Consider the following 19,015-nt stretch of genomic DNA (forward strand, 5'->3'; position numbering starts at 1 on the left):
TCCTTCCTACATGTAAACATATATATTAAACTATTTTTAAATTTCAATTTGAGTTATATTTTTTTGTGTGGGGGTTACAGATTGCTGAATGTATCTTAAAAATTAAGTCAGGCTGCAAATCCTTAAGTGTAGAGACCAGATACTAAGCTCTTTAGTAAACTTATATTTGAAACTTTACACAATGTAAATGTTTCATAATGGCTTAAAGAGTTGAACTGATGCACTGAAGATGTAATGGAAATATATGTCTTTGGGCATGAGTAGGTTCTTATTTTGGCTTTCTATCTACCATTGTGAAATTCTTTTATTAAATTAATTTAGGCCTCTCAACCTCTTTCCTCTTTTGAAGGTGAGTGATTTAAGTATATTCTCTTTCATGCTTAACATTGTATGACATAAGATTGAGCTGAATTTGTAATTATTCCATACTAATATCTAAAGCAGATTTATTTTATTTAAATCTTCAGTCAGTCCATATATATAATGTTTACAGTTAATACTGACATGAATTTTTTTGGTTATTTGCATTCTGATTGAAGGGAAAGTTGTAATGCATTTTCAATGACTTAGTATAATAGTTACAAAATTACTATAATAATTACAAAAACAGACATAGCATTAAATACATTCAGAACCAAAAAAACTCATATTTAATGAAAAGTAGTCACCTAAAATATTGGACTTTGTCAAGAATTATAATTGTGTGAACAACAAAGGATAATAGACATCAATTTTATTAGTGGAGATGTGGTATAGCCTATAATTTGGATCAAAATTTTTTTTAAAAAGGCATGTAGAAAATCTGGTGGTATAATCAGTGTAACTACAACACAACTTGAAGCATACGTCTTCTGTCTAATCCACTGGCCAGCAATTAAAATGCATGTTGCAGTTTATAGCTGAGGATTTATGCAACAGCAATACAATGAGTATCAACAGAATTAACAAGTTGATTGTGTAAGCAGCAAACCTCATTTTAGCTAAACTGGATTTGACAAATTGCATGACATTCTGCCTGGTAAATTTCAGATTTATAATGTTTACTGCTATCAACAATAATGAAACACCAGAGAACTCCAATATCTGACATTTTAATCTGTATATTTCACTTTTCTTCTTGCTAATTGATGCTTAGTTCTGGAATATATTTTATGTTTTGTTATCCCTTTAGCTACCAAGTTCGATGTAGTCTTACCAGAATTCATTGAACTAAAACATTGTATAAAGATTGACTTTTACTTTGCTTTTCCCATTTTTAAGATTATAATTACTGAGGGGAAAGTATTTTTTTAAGCCCACAATTAAACTGTTTGCAAGTTGGAATAAAATCTGTCAGTGCATCTTTTAAATCAGAAAAGCTGTCCATTGTCATGACTGATGTATGAGGACAGATTTGTTTAATGACCCATTTAGAGATAAAGAATCAATGTTTACTATACTACCTGGTGATGTAGTTACAAATGGTTAAAATCCATAAGCAATAAAGTTCACCGAGTTCATGTAGACATTTCTTTAAACTCAAATGAGTATCTTACAAGTTACTAGTGGTATTTAGTAGACATTGGAAAGGGTGAACAAAATAACATTTTTCTTTGGAGTTAGCACAATTACTGCTTATTTGAAGAAACTTGCGCATGATTTCTGCAATGCACATTTGTGAGACATGACAGTGGACCTATGACACTGAATTTTGTACCGGTCTGAATGCTCACTTAGAATGCTGCATTTAAAATTCCCACTTTAGTGGCAACATGCTTGCTCTATTTTAACTGCCATTGCTCAAAATATTTCAGAACTCTATGGTTCTCAGTAGTCAACTCCTTCCCTTTAGGTAAAATAAGAAAATATGAAAGATAATCCTTTGCTGTATTATGCCACTGAAATTTGAGAGTTGCATGTTACTGAAGCATATTTTAGCCTGTCCTGATAGTTTCTAAAGCAAAATTAGATATCTAATGCAGTGTCAGTGGAACTGTTTAAGTTGTTAGAAACTAATTTACCTGGCTTACAATACCTTAAATTCTCTCTAAAAAATGGGGTTGATACTGTAAACTGAGGCAAGGTTATAAAATTCAAGAGCAAAGAAGTGACTTCAATTTGCGGAATGCCACAATCTGAAAACAGAAAACAAAGATTTGTATGTTCAGGGAATGATGCTTTTCCCTAGTGTGATGGGACAGTGACTTGTCCAGAGCAACTGGCATTTACAGGAATAAATTGGTGGGAGTTGGTAACAATGGACAACAATGGAAAGTAAATGGTAAAATAAGAAAGTGGCATTCTTTGAAAGGTCTTGAATGTCATGCCAATAGTTTAGGTTTTATTGGATGGGCAAGATCATGAAGTAAGACGGTGACATGATCAAAGCTGTTTCAGGAAAACAATTTCACAACAGGAAGCAGAATGCTGGAAGAGACGTGGGTCTTGATGTCAGGTTTGGAGGTTATTACAGCAGTCTAGACAAGAGCGAATGAGAACCACGATGATATTAGAAGAATATAAAGAACTGTGATGCTTTCTCTTAATTATTAACTCGAAGTACTTTCTACTAAATACTACCTAAAGATTCATTTTTCACTATATTGATCTATTATTTTGACTGATAATATAAGAAAAATGTTAAACATTACTATTTCAGTAATATGTTACATTGAATAAACTGGGAATATCTTATCTACAATTACATTACTTTTTAACAATGTTGCCTTCAACTAGTTCAAATATAAAAAGAATAAACTACATACTCTTCTTTTGTTATAAAATCCTCAAATATGAAACAGAACATTTTCTAGGAAATTTCCTTGATTATCTTTGTGTCCTCATAAATTTATAAGAAAATTACTTTGTAAGTAAATTCAATTACTATCATTATAGTACTGAAGGTTATATAAGACAGAGTTAAATTTAGAAAAGATATATGTGCTCCTAAAGACCTAGTTTCTTCAGCTTCAATTGGGATTAAAACAGTACCTACTTTATATGATTATTATAGAGATTAAATAAAATAACCCTTGTAAAGCACTTGACATTTTATCTGACACAGTTAACTATGTAAATAGGAGTAATGTTAATATTATTAATAAATCAACTAATCATCACATAGAACTGACAAATGGGTCATTTAGTATTATTACACATCCTGGTAATCATGTATTTTCTTTTATAGAGCTTTTGAGGATAGAATGAAATTCTAAAACATCCAAAAATTAAAAATTTATTTAATAACTTTATTTTCGTCCAACTGCCTAATTTTATTAAGCATCTGGTATGTACATTGCTCAGCCTCCTGAACTAGAAAGAAACAAAAACACAATTCTAGTCCATAAAATTTGACATTCAGATGGGAGAGAGCCATATATTTTGACGTAATTAATGGAACTTGTAGGGTAAATAGTTTTCACACAGAATGTCCTGCCTGGCCTTGATAGCAGTGTGCAAATAAGGGTCAATTTGCATAACAATGGATGTTTACTACTGCCAAGCCTCTGGTCCAGCCTGGGCAGGAGGTGGAGAGTGGCAGCCATTCTCTCCGCCCCTCTGTTCCTGGTGTGTGGCTGGTCAGGTGCCTGCCAGTCACCAGGAACCCACCCATGGAGTTCCTCCAGGAAGGGGCAGGGGCAGGTGGGTCAGAGAAGGGAGCAGGCACCCAGGCAGCAGGGACCGATGGAGTGCGGCTTGCTAGCAGAGCCCAGTGAGAGGGAACAGAAAGCACTTAGCGAGAGACTGAGCCCTGAGCAATAAAACCCTTTACCCAAACTCTCACCCTTGTCATCCTTACATCTCACCAGAAACCCCCTTCCTCCCAGAGCCACAGAACTATATACAAAGGATAATAAAAATGCAAGTAGCACGAGCACCTAAATGCCCTTTTGCATCCGTGGTAGTGTTTTGTAGGGAAGTTCATTATTTGTGTTGAGATGACAAAAAATCATTTTGTGTAGACAGCATTCTATGGAAGCAGAGAAGATGAAAACAGGCAGAAAGGAGTTTATGTGTACAAACTACATGTAGTGCTTTTGCCGAAGTGTAAGTGAGAACGGTGGTGATAACGTGGGTAGCAATAAGAGGTCTATTTTACAAATAAGAAAAGTGAGATTGAAAAGCCATGACTTGTTTGACCCATTCAGCCAGGAAGTGAGGGAGCACTGATGTGAACACAGCTGGTTCCCAAAACACTTCTGACACTCTACCTTGCTTTAGTTTTCAAAGCCTTTTTTTTTCAAAGCATGTGTTATCAAATTGGAACACATATTTCCTTTGGAAGCAATATTTTGGTCCAGTAATATGTTCTCAGCTGGTCCATTGACTCTGTTGTAATGTTTCTGAAGTAATTATGAATAATACCATGATTTTCCATTGTTGCTGGTGAAAAATATTCATGAATTGTGTGCAGAAGCTTCAGAAATAATCTCCTCTGACTCAAACGCAATGAGTAAAAGGGGAGGTGGATTAGCAATGGAGCATGTGGGAAGGAAAGGGAAGCTAATGCCATTTATATTTGTAGATCTGTCACCAGACAGCATGAGCAGGGACCACATTGTTTATGGACTACGGAAAAACATGAGTTTGAAGCAATATTAGCAGAACATTCCTCCCAGTTATAAAATTTGATGATGTTTAAGCCTCCAAAAATAAATGGCAATATGAGATAATGAGGATTGCAAATAAAATATGAATTACATCCCTTTGCTCACATAGCTTATTCTACAACAGGTCAGACGGTACCTATGTATAGGCATAAAACACTAAGGATACAAGCACAGCATTAAACACTTAGGAGGTGAGAGGAGAAGAAAACATCACTTTAAATTAGAGAACCAAAAACAAATGTACAGAAGAGATGCGATAAGGAGAGCCCTTGAAATAGGAAGCATAATTTACATTGGAAAACCAGTGGGAGCTGATGCGAGGGGCTTGGAGAGCCACTGATTGATAGGCAACTCCCTTGAAGAAAGGTCAAGGCATTAGAGTCAGGGTCTGCCTTTTTATTACATTGGGGAATCATATTCCTGTATTCCACTGGATGGGTTTCTAGTCCCTTGACAGTACCAAATCCTCGCTGCTTGGTAGATTTAACATGTGCATTTCATAGAATATATACCTTCCCTAAACCATTTCAAGTCAGGGACAAATTGCACGGTCTCATTTGTTCAGTCCTGTGTGACATGCTTAGGATAAATATTAATTTAAGCATGCAATGTGCTTTTTAATGGTGAATCTCAAAACCTGTGCAAGAGTTGGAAAATATGTGTGTGTGTTTCATTTATATACCTGTGAGGCAAAGAAAGCATTTTAAACTTGTATCTCTTTGGCAATACTAATGAATATAGACCCAAATGACTAGCATAACTGGCTCTTCTGAGATGATGTGAGCAGTAGGGAACCAGAGAATTTCAAAATGAACACATTTCTTCAATTAACAGAGGATTTTTGTAAAAGAAAAAAAGTTTGTTTCCTATACATTTTCACTTTCTGTGAGTGAGTTAACGACCTCACCTCGATACACCCAGTGATCTCCCGGGGAGGGTTCATACTATTCCATCATTCTGAAAGGGCTCTCCAAATCTGGAAGCAGAGAAACAGTCATCTTACTTTAAGGAATAACATTAGTTTGTCACATGTCCTCGTTATTCATTCACATATTACTATAGCCAACCTCCATAAAGCATCTGAACTGTGACACATTTTAAGATCTGTTGCAATGTAGTGTTAAAGACAGACATACAGTTCTCTACCTACAAGTTAAGGCATTAAGTAGGACAGCATGCATAGATGAGCATCCATTAACTGCATGTGCTCAGGGGAGGTAATTGGGAGACTTCCTGAGCTGAATGGCATGGTGAGTTTCTTCAGGAAAAATTCAGAACACTAATGTATTTGAAGAGTCTTGCAAATTACATGGGGGTTGTTACTACTCTTATTTTAAATAAGAGTAATTAAGACTTGGAGGTTTAAGTGACTTGCTTAAGGTAACAAGACTAGTAAGTGACAGAACTGGGCCTGAGACCCAAACATGATGATAATAGTTTTATGGTATTAGGCATTTACTGTATGCCAGGGACTATGTTAAGTACTCAGTGTTTTTTTCTCATTTAATATTCATAGCAACCTAGGAGGCAAACCCTACTTGTGGAGTCTGTTGGGGAGCAGAAAAACAATGAATTGGAGGAGTATCACACATTAGGTTGAAATAATAGAAATAGTATGAAAAGTGTTGACAGATCAAAAGCAGACATTGGGAAAGAGTTGTAAAGGTTTGTGTACATGCATATGTGTTTGCTAATTCACACCTGATAGTCTACTACTGACTTGATCATAGTGTAAAAGAAAAAAAAGATATTTGTAAATCCATGTTTCCTCACCTGTGTTTCCTGTGAGCCATTACCCCATGGCTGGACACCCCAGGAGAAATAACTCAGTTTGAAAGCAACGGCGGCTGCCCATGGTCTTGAACGCTTCCCTTGCGTTTTACTGCGGCCACAGAGAGCCAAGCCCACAGAAGAGTCAGGAGGGGTACATTTGGGGCGACACAAATACTGTATTATTTTGTAGCTGAGAAAAATTGAACTTTCAGTACATTACCAAAGTCCACGATTATTAACTTGAAACTTGGCTTTCTGACTACAAAACTCAACTGTTTAATCACTGTCCTATTTTAGTGCCCTTGAATACTTATTATTGTACACCTTAAAAAGACTTTCTGCTACTAATGCAGGATTTTAAAACAATTTATACACGGAAATTTACCACATCAAATTAATTCTGATGAAACTGGTAATTAACCGTGACCATCAGTGTTAACAGCAGAAAGTGAAAATAGTTACGATGTGTGGTCCCTTGTCGTCATGGAGCGTGCAAATGTATAATGAGCTTGATAAGCTTCTAGAGCACCAGTAGAACTGAAGAATCATTTAAAAGTGTTCTGTGTTCATTCTATTTATCTAAACAATAATCTTGATAAGCAAAGAAAGGTAAATGGAGGTTAAGTGACGAACACAGAAATACGTGTGCTGTGTCCTAGCTTCCTTTTTTCTAAAACAAGAAGCAATGTACCATGGTTAACACATATGTGTATTTCCATTTAGATTTAATAATAGAAAAGCATTACTTAATATTTACGCTAGCCTTGGTCAGGTTATGAATTCATATGTAGAAATCACCAAAATGTCAACTGGACATTTTTTATATTATAAGTCACTGGAGAAGGGGAGACCACCACACTGAATCTTAGCAATATCTCAGAAGAGGAAATAAGGACAGGAATAATTACAGGGCTATGGAAAAGGGCCGAGTTAAAAATGATCAAAGGAGAAGGTCTTTCAAGTTGGGGAACTGAAAATGGACAAAAATGGGAATATAATAGTTGGGAATTAATGAACAAAGTTAAGCTAAGGTTTTGAAGCAATTCCTGATAAGTAACTGTTGCATAATAAGTGAGCTATTTTGACCATATGAGCAGATAGCCGGTTCTGATAAATTGGCCTATAGTAATATCCTGAAGCGAAAAGTAAGGTTATTTATTGGTTTATAATTTTCTCTTTTCAGCACGGTTTTCCTGGTATCAGCAACTAAGTCACGTTACCAAATGTGGGCTACCGTTTTCTCTAAGTTATGTTGACACAGGTGGCCCCATCCTATGTGGAATCCATTCTGGCTGGTGATCCACTGGCTGGCCATCTCAAAGTAGGAGTCCCAGAGACCCTCTTTTATGCTACCAGTGCCCATTTGCATTGGTTACAGAACCAATAGCTCACTGTTAATTCTGACATCTATGGAAAGGCATTTGAATAACTTTTAACATTAAAAATAGGCATATGGTCTTTTATTTACAGTTTACTTTTGTTAAAATTTAATACATATAATTACATGTGTGATTTCCTATTTACTTGTGACATTAGGATTGCAATGTTGTCTTAGTAATCATAAATTCTGAAATATCAGGTTAGCAAATTTTACATTTGTTAGTGCTTAAGTGTGTCAGCTGACAAATAGTTCCTGACAACAGACTGACTTCTGTATACCAATTACTACTATTTCTATTGATTCACAGTGAAGTGTCTAACAATAATAGTATTTTATGTGCTATGGTATTGGGTATTTCACATTCAAATATGCTATAAAATAAATATGCCTCTAAATTTAATGTTATTGGTTAACACTTGGATTTATATTTCAACACATAATCCCAAAACTTACAATAAGTAAATATACCTGTAGCTTTATTACATTTCAGTTACGTCTTCCACTTCTATTTTAGAAACTTACTTTTCTTCTAAACCTCCTTTTGCCTAACAACTGTGAGTTCACTAATAAGATAAATGATGAGTTCTAAAATCATAATCTGTAATGGGCCAATTCAACACCAGTCGCAGATTGATAGGGGAAGCTGGCTCCCAGACTCCTCACTTTTTTCAAACAGAATTATAACAATGGTAATAACATCAATCAGGACCATTTTTACTTGTCCTCCATTAGCAGGGTCATGGGAAGTAAAGGCCTATGGGCACAGAGAATCTTGTCCGACATTGTATTTGACTCATATTTTTATTCAGTCTTTCCATTTCCTTCAGTAGTGAATTCTGGTATCCTAATCTAATCTTATTCCAGAATATACGATAAAGGGCACAGGAAGTCTGAGAAAACTTAGGAAGCCATTAAGGGTTCATCAAGGATGAGACAGAATTTCCTTTCCAAAAAAGAAAAATTAGTCTCTGAAGACAATACTCAAAATGATAAATATGTGAAGCAATTCTTAACTCATAAGTGGGCATTCTGTCATAGCTGAGAACTGAATGAAAGAATGAATATAGTAAATTCATTTGCTCTGGCAAAATGAGTTAAAAGTCTCCTTTTCTAGGAATGTTGGGTGATGATGCTCTAATTCTGTGTCTGAATACTATTCTTTTAGAGAAGAGGAAAGAAACAACAGCTATTACCCAGTTTGTTAATTTCTCAAGGCAGGAAGGGAAGAGATCTTACCTCGGTGAAAGTAGAGGTAGAGCCCTTACCTGTGTGGATGCTGTTTTGTAAAAGTTAAAAAGGAATTTCACGTCCTCTTCCAAGATTCCTTGTATTCATACAAACTTTGAAAGTTCTAGGAGGATGAACATGGAACCTATTATATGTGAATCTTTTCATTTCTGTCTAAGAAAAGGAGCAATGCATCAATTATGCACGTGAAATTAATGAGCTGAGATGGAGTTATTGAAAATTCTTAGAATTGGTAAGCAAACTTTAATATGAATTATATAAATTTGTTATTTAAATTTCTTTGTAGTACCTTATTTTTAGGAATACCTCAGAAATGTTATGAAAGGAAAATATGGCAGTGGAGAGGTTGGATGGAAGGATATGCTGTGGAGAAATACCTAAGGAAGCTAAATAGCTGTGTGATTTCATGTAAGAGGTCAAAGATGTGAGCAAAAAGTTGAATGCAACCAAAAGTTGGATAGACCAAAAGAATGAGGGAATGTTCCCATCTGCCCCAAATTGGTATTTGTTTATTTGAAGGTCACAGCTCTGCTTCCAAAAACAGATACTGAGATTTCTAGGACTTAAATCAGTCACTATCTTACATAGATAAAACCAAGTCCTCAGTCAGATGTGCCATTTTAAAACCAAGACAGATTTTCTTGGGGTGAAATTGCTTAGAGAAATCCAGAGTTACTCGGACAATGAACTGGAAGCTAGCCAAGCCACCATCCCATTCCAAATTACTGAGTTTTATTTTTCTTTATAAATGATTTATATCATACAGTGAATAAATACAACAAAGACTTACACCCTACATAAATAAAAAATAACAAAAGGAAGAACTGTCACTCATACAACTTAAGAAATAGAACTTTCCCAGCAACTTTTCAACCCTCATGTCTAATGCCTTTCCTTTTGCTTATCATTCTTTAGCTTTTCTTCACAATTACATACCACTAAACAAAATAGTAATATATATTATATGTAATATTTATTATACATACATTAAGTAATTACATAAGTATATGTATATATAATTGTATGTAATATATATTTGTATATAATTATATGTATTTTATATATAATATATGTATATATATGTATATGAGGAAGATATTGTACAGTAATGGAAGTACAAAGAATTAAGAATTGCCAAAACTCTCCAAAAGAAAATTGACATAAGGAGAAGACCTTCCTTAAGGAAGGTCGATATTTATGTACATATGTAATATATATCATTATATGTAATGTATATAATAATAATATATATTAATATAATTACATTCAGATATAATTATATTTAATATTATATATGATAATCAACCCTATTTTTTTCTTGAATATTTTGAAATTTACATAAATTGAAAAATACTGTATGCATTCTTGGCTGCTTACTCTTTTTTGATCAACGTTTTGTTAGAAGCTTCCATGCTGATACGTGTTGTATTTCCTAGTACATATAAGGGAGAGATTTTTTAGGGCACTTGCATAGAAGTAGGTTAGTTGCATCTGCGACAGTGGAAACATTCAACTTCTCTTGATTATGTCAAAACATTTTCCAAATTAGCTTCATGGATACCTAATCCCAGTCAAATTCTGCAACATTTCTGATTATTTTATATCTTTGGGAATACCTATTTTCAGACTGTAAAAAATTTGCTATGTAGGTGGTTATAAAAATATTCCACTGGAGTAATTTACAATTCCTGAATACTAATAAAGATTAACATTTTTGTCCTATGTTACTCGTAATTCATATCTGGTGTTTTGAGAGATCTCTTCAGACTGGGTTCATTGCTTTTCCCCTCCTGGATTACAGGTGCACTTTGTGTTTGATTTTGGATACTGACTTTTTGTCAGTTTTGCAAATGTCTTCTTACTGTTTGTGGCTTTTTAAATTTTCTTTAGTATTTTCAGATTAAAATAAGTCCTTAATTTAAAATCCTCAAATATATTGATCCTTTCACTTATAATTTATTCATTTTTTGTCTTCTTAAAGCAATACTTCTCTTTTCCTCAAATCACAAAATTATCAGCTGTAAATTCTGACAAAAGCATTAAAAAGTTGCTCATTTGTTTTTTTTTTATTTCATTTACTTCTTCAGGCCACATAGAAATGATACTTTTACATAGGACTTTTCATTAGGAACAACCTCAACTGGGTCCATAAGGATAAAAGAAATCCTCAGTATCTTTCTTTCCTTTGTTCCCTGCTCACAGAGCCATCTGTTTTGTTGCAGACCATTAATTTCTCTGTATTTCTTTTCCCTATTTTTTTTCTCTCCTTTTGAACTCTAGCTGAGTATATCTTACATTTTCCTCTTTCCATCTAGCATTATTCGAAGCTGTTGTTCTTACTTTCTGTCTTGTATTCTTTCTCTACCGCATTCTGGATAATTTATTCAGATCTACTTTTCTGTAATGATCTTTTTAACCATGTCTTCCACGGAGTTTTTTATTTCTACAAGTTTTATTTGATTCTTTTCCAAATCTTCTTGGCCATAAATAATAGTCTCTCATTCTTAATTCTATCTCTTATTTTTTAAACATATTGAACAAAGCTGTTATATAGTCTACCTCAGATAATTTCTATAGCTGAAGTCTATGTTTCTGGGTACTCTTGTTGATAGTATTTTATTCATGGTACTTTGTTTCTTTTAGATTTTTTGATAGTTGATTGAAAGAATCTTGTCTTGGAGTTTTATTTGTAGGATTCCTTTGAACTCTGGTTTTAAAATGTGTTCTACTAAGGTTTTATGATATTTTGTCTGCTAAATGCCTGGATAGTACAAACTGTGTACTATGTCAGTATAGATTCTAGGTTGCAGGTTTCCTTCTGACCAAATATATATATTTTTTAATATATCCTTAAATATATTTGTAATTAATATGTTTAAAGCCAATACATCTAGAATTCATTGCATGTAGTAAATTCAGTCTGCAAGAATACAGGAAGCTTAGATTTTGGTTATAAATTCTAGGAATATTTTTTTTCTCAACACTATGGCCAGTCATTTCTTCAGCAACTTCTTCTACAAGGCAGCTTTACTTCTTTGCTCCCTCTTCAAATTCAGTTTATGTGAGGATTTATTATTTGATTCCTACTTTTAAATGGGCCCTAAACTTGTCTTGAATGTCATGCTCCATTTGACCATCAAAACAAGTTTAACATCTTCAGAGTTCCACAGAGGTCGGCTTTCAGGAAGATAACTGCCTTCATTGCATTTCTGTTTGTGGGGGTTCCAACTTCCATATCAAGATTAGCCTCTCAAGATACTTTTTCAGCTCAACAGTGAATTTAGAGACATTATTAAAATATTTTAGCCAACATATATATGTGTATATATAAATATATATATGTATGTATGTATGTGTATATATATGTATATATATGTATATATTTAGCAATAGGTATTGTTAGGCATATCTAGTCCTACCTTATTCCAGAATATTTCAAAGAAATGGAATTTGATTATTCAATTATGACACTTTCTTCTTAGAACTAGCGAATATCTGACAACTCTAGGAAATCTCTGGGTCATTTGTGCTGTATCAAGAGTAACATGGTTTTTCAATGAACCAAAATAGTTTTGATTTGTATTTTTATATTATAAACCTAATTATGCATCTAATCACATAATTTCTACCTTTCTATGACTTCCAAAAATTAAAAAACTGAAATTATCAGGTATATTCAAGGTCATCCATTGGCTTTACAATATTATATATAGACATGGATTAAAAAATATTATTCCAAAAGTGGTAGTATATTCTAGAATGTAAGGTTCAACCTGTAGGCAGCAATAACTTAAATAATATTTATAGCTGTAGATAGAAAGTAATAAAATGTATCATGATGTAGTATGCTTCCCTATAATAATGCAGGTTCCACAGACCTAGAATCTATTGATACATTTATAATTTCAACAAACCAAAGATCAGAACTGTAATATAGTCCTGAAAAGGTGAGGCAGAGTACACACATATTTTGAGTATATCTTTAAGTAAAGCTGAGCATTAACTATACTTAGAAGCATTCTGTAGGAATGTAAAGAAGAATTCTGTAGCCTTTCTAACCAAAAGATGTAGTTTAACAAAGATTAGCATTCCAGTTAAAGATGATGAATTAAACATGTAAATTTACCTGTGCTTCCCCCTGAAATCCCACACATAATGAGCACAATACACACACACACACACACACACACACACACACATATATATGTATTAAGGAAGAAACCCACTAAGACAAAGATAATGGTAGAGAAGACAGAAATAAAAATTTGGAAGTGGAAAAACAATTGTTCAAGAAGAAACAGACTAAGGAAATCTGAATTTAGAAACTAAAATTGGCAGTGGGAAAAGTAGTGAAGCATTGTGATTTATAGCACAGAATCTGCAAAAGCCTCAGGAAATGGTAGCACTAGATGCCTGGAAGTGTGAGTAGAAGTGGCGTTGAAATCCCACTAGTTAAATGTTTTAGAGTTGATACATTTTTCAACAAACCGTCTATGTGCTGACATATCCAACAGTCCTTGAGTGAAATCAGACTAATTTTTAATCTTAATATGTCAGGTTATCCTACATAGCCCTGAGATGTACAAGGGCATCCAGATGACAAGAAGCTTCAAGTCTTTACAAGATATTTTCCCAAGGAAATACATATCTTTTATGTCCCATTTTTTATTGCAATTTGTTCTCTAAGCTTTTTATCACTCAAATTACATTAGCACATCTCTATCTTTACTAACTTTGGAATTAAAAGGATGCATTTTAAGTTACAGTATAAAACTAATCCCCACTAAAATAGTGAAATAGAAGTTTTTTAATACTAGGAAAAATAAAAATATCAAGTGGTTATTACAGCTTTGAGGCATTCTAATAATTAACACACTTTAAAGACTTATTATCAGGAAATGGTTATTTTAAAATGTTTGATTATTTGTCTAATCATCAGCATGTGTAATATAGGTAAATAATGTAAAATATCAGTAATTTTTTGAAAAGAATTTAATTGCTTGGCTTAATAAGAGTAAAGAAGTTTAGCTCTTATATTTAGTAATATAAGATTCAAATCATCTCTCCAAAGTCAAAAGTTACCTTTTAAAATATGTACCCTTAAAAAGCTAAAACTTGCCAAAGATGTCATATTGTGCCCCAAATTTGCACAGCTATGAATTCACAAACCTTCATTAAAATCCTCTAAATCCAGACACAGAATATTTTCCTACCATTAGAATTATTCTTGGCCAGATTATCATTCAATAATATAAAGGTGTTTCTATTAGCCTGCCAGAATTCCCCTAGTCACTGGAACATAAAGATAGTAAGGCATAATATTATCAAAACGGGATTAAGGAAAACAAATCTGTATTTCATGTTTTTGTTCATTAATTTTCTGTTAATACCAGCCCCAGGACAATCACCACAGTTAATGCCCACCACTCTTCTTTCCTAGTCCTGTCTACACTGGCTGCCCATCTCGATGCAGGGAATGTCACTTCTATGGCTTGTAAACCTTTTCTCTGAACTTTCACAGTGAAACATATATTGTCTCTTCTTTCTTTTCTCATACTTCATCCCCAAAAAGGATGAGAAGTGCCTTAAAAAAATGCCACAAAGTACAAATAAGCAAAAGATTGTGACACTTACGTGTGGTACATGCCTTGATTTACTTTGATGATTTTTCATATCACTAAAAGGCATACAAAAATGTTAGTGGCCAGTAGGCCTTCTTAGAGTTTCCTAAAAGTAACTGTTCTCAAAATAAATTCTCTAACTTGTGCCAGCTGAAGGAAAATGTTCACATTCAAGAACCACTCCCATCAACTCCCATCAGTGGAATAATTAATATGTGTATCATATGCACATATACATGCATTGTGCATGTGCGTATATAAAATATTATGTATGCATTTTTACTTGCATAATCTCCTTTTTATCTCTGTACTTACATCCCACCATTTTGAGAAGTGTGAGTCTGTTTTGTGTTCTTCCCTGTGGCCAGCTACTAGTTAATAGCAGAAATCAGTCTTGATCCTGTGACAGTGTTGAAAGATCAGGTGAAGAGTTGAAAATTACATTTAATTAAAAACTGGTTGCTAGGAATAAGGTGAGAGATAGATAATTACCATTAACACATCTCTTTCTCCCCATATCTATCAGTAAAGTCTAAACATTGAAAAGAATAAAAGCTGATAATTGCCAAGATAGCTTGAGGAGGACAATTGGATTATAGGCATTATTGAAGTATTATGATAGATAATGAAACGAAGTGTGTGAATAAAGAATCTTAGGTGAATAAATATAAAGTATTTTTGATTCTGCTTAATTAGATATGAATGAAGAATAAACTATTTAGCTTTATAAGCACAGAGAAAATATTTTACTTTTCAAATGCTTCTCCAAATACACAGTAATATATCTGGAATATCAGAAAGGGGGTTTTCAAACTTTATTAATTATAGCATAACTTATGGAGACAGGTTGTTTAGTTATGTTGCATAAGGGGTCATACTGAGGTTAGAGTAGGCAGGCAGCCAGATATTAGCAGGAGGGAGGGACCAGCCTACGGCCAAGCCAGACTGCCCCGACGAACCCCACGGTCAGGGACACATCGCTTACCAGGAAGCCTAGGACCACAGGGGTTTCCTGATTACAGGACATGCTCCAGGTCTGAAGAAAGTAACCACACCTCATTAAAATAACATCTAAATCTAAGTAGCACTGTGGTTTTGACCCCCCCACACACACACCGTGGAGAAAAAGGAAAAATTATACAAACATCTCAAAGATTAAATATAGCTTAATTTGAGAGTACCTTTATTAATTATATATTTTTTGTAAACTAGCTAAGAGATCAATGCTTACTTGTAAATCATTTTAAGAAAAGCAGTAATTAAAAACTAGAATATAATCATTTTGGAGTCTGTTGAAAAGTGGGGCAGTGTTGGTACATTCAGGAATCCTCTTGTTACCCTACTCTCTGAATTACTGAGAAATGAGAATTCAATAGGAGGATTCACACTGGACCTCTTACAAATGAGTGCTTTTAAAATAGAATCGCAAAGATGATATGTTTGAAAAAACTGCTAAGCAGCCTGTTCACACACAAAATAAAACTGGTGTTAAAGATCATGTGCTTTAATGAAAGAAGCACATTTCTAGAATCCATAACTTTCATCAAATTGCCTTCCCTAAGCCTCAGTTTCTTGATAAAACTATAGGACTCATAATAAAAATTAGCCTTACATGCCTCTCACATTGTGCTAAGAATCAAATTAGATGATGTATGTAAGGTACTGTGTAAAGAGTAAAATGGCCAGTGGAATATGCATTATCATTAGTAAAATTTACAGCTTTAGTTTAGTTTTATTCCTATTTACTTTCAAAATAGTTGTTATATGCATTTGCTGTGCATTTTTCTCAACCATAGATTTAGAAAGCTCTGAAGAGCGTGATATTGGAGCATTGGTTTACCCCTGTAAACAGGTAAAACAGGTAGAAATGTGAGCCGCTCTCATACCTGGAAGCAGAAGGCATTTCTAGATCTCCTGGCAGCGCCATTATGTACCACTTTGGACCTTAGGATCCACCAGATCTGCTTAATGCTCCAATATCACGCTCTTCAGAGCTTTCTAAATCTATGGTTGAGAAAAATGCACAGCAAATGCATATAAAACTATTTTAAAAGTGAATATTGGTTGCAAACTACTTTATCTGCTGTTTCACCTTCTGCAGTTTTAGTTCTTGTGGCCAATCCGGTTTTGAGGCAGATATCCTCCTTCTGACTTACCGTCAGGCCTCTAGGGGTTTGACACAGTGTCACAGTGCCCGTATCACTCACTTCACTCCATCTCATCACCTAGACATTTTGTCATCTCACATCTTCATCACGTGAAGAGTGAATACAGCACAACACGACACTTTGAGAGAGAGAGACCACATTCACATAACTGTTATTGCACCATATTATTATAATCATTGTTTTTACTATTGTTAATCCCTTCTGTGCCTAATTTATAAATTTCACTTTATCATAGGTATGTCTGTAGGAAAAAACATAGTGACTGGAACAAATTTTTTGCCTAGTAATCTCACATGTATTGTAACAGATAACATTGTTATTCCACTGTATTTATGAAGAAACTCAGAGACTCAGTGAGATTAAAAGTTTTATCCAATGCTCCAAAATCATGCGACTATAGACTATCTACTGTTAAAAGAACATATGGGATGTGAACAGTTCCCAGGAATGTGTTGTTTTAATTTGTCTGATTTTTCTCAAACTATTCAAATTCAGATAGACAATATCCATCATATTATTGATAAGTTTTCACAAATGCCTAGGGTACCTAATTGGTTTTCTTGGTTTCACTGGAGATGGCTGGTAATTGTAGGTCTGCTTTTGTTATGTAGCTGTATTCCTATTCTGTTAATGTGTGTGCGCAATTTAATTAGTAGTTTAAAACCTATACATGCTTATGTTACTCTACAAGAAGATATGTCAAAGAAATAATCAATCTTCCCATGTTTTCTTCTGTCTGCTTCTTCTATAGCTTTTCTTCTTCCTTCCTAATTACAGCCCTTTAGAAGAATTAGTGCCTCATATCGAAAATTATCAAGTATCATAATTCTTCCAAGTGGTAAAGATACCTCAAGACAAATGCTGGGCATAGAAGGCACAGGGCATAAACCTGCAAAGAAGTAAAAAGCTAACCTTTTCAAACAATATTGCTTTTCTCTCACTTACCAACTTTACATTTCCCAGTATGGCCCCGCAAGACAGCTGGTTAGCCAGAGATGGGTAAGATTCCTCAAGGGAGGAACAACCTAAGACAGGCACAGTCGCAGGGGGGCCATCAGGTGAGAAGTTGGGGATCAACAGAGGTGAGGTTTAGAACCTCACCCCCGTGTTTTGAGAGAAATCTTCTGCATCCGTGGATGTTTTGTTGCTCTTGTCTAGCTTGGATCAATACTTAGTCTATAGGCACAGACCTGATCATCTACATTTGCCCTCTTAGAGCACTAAATTATGTTTTCTACCTTTATCTTGCATCTACCTACAACTTCAGCATTTTATTAAAAATAAATAAATAAATAAATAAGGGAGAAATGTGGGATTCACATATAAATCAAGTATAAAAATCAAACGAATAATCATATCTGACTTGATTGTTTATAGTTCATGATGCGTGATCAAAACCGAAAGTTTCTGTGATATGACTGCCCTTGCACTGTTCACCATGTAAGAACTTATTCACTATGTAAGAACTTGTTCACCATGTAAGAACTTGTTCGTTATGCTTCAGAAGGTTGGAGACTGTTGAGAATTAGGCTTGGGGTTGATTAATGATTGTGCATTGAGTCCCCTATATAGAATTTTATTGTTGTCAACAACCATTTGATCAATAAATATGAGAGATGCCCTCTCAAAAAAAAAGTTTTATCCAAGATCCCAAGTGATAAAGTGAATAATTAAACCCAAGAGTCCAAAGTTAGATTTACTGTAATTACAAGTTCATAATAGGCGCCACTCTAATTTTATGGGTAAAGACGGGGAAGTAGAGAAGTCAGGTGACTTCTCTAAGGTAACAAAGGGTGAATGACAAAATTAGAGCTAAAACTAAATCTCTTTGCAAGTTACTACTTTGTGTACTATGCCAGTCTGATTCCTAACGAGTAATGAAATTGCTCTTGTAGTTATTTCAGGACATTGTATAATTCAGTTTTATAGTTTGATACAGAATTTGGGTGGTAAATGAACAAAAACACCACTAGAGATTAGAAATGGGAACTCATGTTGCTCAATTTATTTAATGAAGCTAAGTTAAAGTTTAGTATGAAAATCAGAAAGGGCGTCATGAAAAATAAAAATTCAAAGGCAACATCAGTCATCAGTGCAGATGCTAATATCCTAAACATGAATTCTTGCAAATGAGATCTGTATACATACACACATCATAAGCAGATGGGATTTATTTCTGGGATAAAATTAAAGTTTAGTATTAGAATATCAAAGTAATTCAGAATACAATCATGT

At 34.1% G+C, this 19,015-nt stretch overlaps 1 protein-coding gene across 1 annotated transcript in view; it reads left to right on the forward strand.

Moving 5' to 3' along the window:
* The window catches only part of EYS (eyes shut homolog), a 1,412,275-nt gene that overhangs the window by 797,178 nt on the left and 596,082 nt on the right, over positions 1-19,015 (forward strand).

The sequence above is a fragment of the Manis pentadactyla genome, chromosome 16, assembly GCF_030020395.1.
Source record: "Manis pentadactyla isolate mManPen7 chromosome 16, mManPen7.hap1, whole genome shotgun sequence".
NCBI classification, from domain to species: Eukaryota; Metazoa; Chordata; class Mammalia; order Pholidota; family Manidae; genus Manis; species Manis pentadactyla.